Raw genomic sequence first — 1,524 nt, 5'->3', positions numbered from 1 at the left:
AACTACATGAAGCTGAGTGTTCTCAATTACGATCCAAGTATATTCACAACGTCTTTTCCAGACGCTCCACCACCTTCAACTTTCTATTTTCCCCGCACTTTTATATCCGCCGTAAGCTAATGGGTGAGTCACGGCAAATATCGCATATTATTTATATCGTATTCATTAGCCTAGACGGTGGTTTTCGACGCGTGCAACTCCTTTACAGTTTAATGAGAAACGGCTCTCGTAAATTGAAAACCATGCATCTTCAATATTTAAGATGGCAGGCTTAATGGGGTGGGGAAAATGAGAGAGAGAGAGAGAGAGAGAGAGAGAGAGAGAGAGAGAGAGAGAGTGTGTATGTGTGTGTGTGTGCGCGTGTGCGTGTGTGCGTATGTGTGTGTGTGTGTGTGTGTGTGTGTGTGTGTGTGTGTGTGTCTGTGTGTGTCTGTGTGTTTGCGTGAGAGTGTGTGTGTGTGTGTGTGTGAGCGTGAGTGCGTGTCTGTGTGTGTGTGTGTGTGTGTGTACGTGTGTGTGCGTGAGTGTGTGTGTGTGTGTTTGTTTGTGTGTGTGTGTGTGTGTGTGTGTGTGTGCGTGTATGTTCGCGCGCGCGCGCGGGCATGTGTGTGTGTGTGTGTGTGTGTGTGTGTGTGTGTGTGTGAATGTGTGTGTGTGTGTGTGTGTGTGTGCGTGTGTGTGTATGTGCGCGCGCGCACGCGTCTGTGTGTGTGTGTGTGTGTATGTGTGGGTGTGTGTGTGTGTAACAGTATGTGTGTGCGTGCGTGTGTGTGTGCGTGTGCGCGCGTGAGTGGGGTAGGGGGTTTGTTCAGAAAGCGAGGAAATGGCTTATTTTCCTTCGATCAGTTTCAAAAACTGTTGTTATCCAGGGATAGTTTTGCTTTCTGTAGAAATTGTTTGGCACATTCTGGGTTGAGGCGCAGTTTATTTGACTCTTTATTTTTCCTCTCCGGTACCAGATTCTCACACAATCTCATTCTTTACTCGAACCCACAACCCACTTCCACTGCGCAGGTGAGCAATACAATACTCTATAGGAAATAGTAACCAAGTGATGATTATAGAGAATACTACATGGCCTGCTGTGGTGTACCAGATTTACACGAGTTGCTTTTAAAAAATGATTGAACTGCGAGCGAAAGCGAGCTTTTCAATATTTGAAAAAGCAACGAGTGTAAATCTGGTACGACACAGCAAGCCATGTGGCATTCTGTTTATCCTACATACTTTACTTACATGTTTTCAGCTCCAAACATCCCTGAGTCGACGCGTACAAATTGAAGAAGCTTCTAATGGAACCTCGATCTCGTTCTATACCTCGTGCAATCTTTGACGTCAAAGCAAAGTAACGTCACTCTGAAAAGTATTGCGTGACGTGCTTGCTCTAAAAATACTTTTCGGGGAAACATCAAGCGCAAAAGTGTTTCCATAATGACGTTTGTCTCGGTGACTTTGGCATCATTCGCAGTGGAAAACAGGTCCCTGCCAGACTAGTTAAGATTAAACTGAAGACTCACCTGTACA

The sequence above is a fragment of the Littorina saxatilis genome, linkage group LG1 (assembly GCF_037325665.1).
Source record: "Littorina saxatilis isolate snail1 linkage group LG1, US_GU_Lsax_2.0, whole genome shotgun sequence".
NCBI classification, from domain to species: Eukaryota; Metazoa; Mollusca; class Gastropoda; order Littorinimorpha; family Littorinidae; genus Littorina; species Littorina saxatilis.
This window is presented reverse-complemented; position numbering follows the sequence as displayed.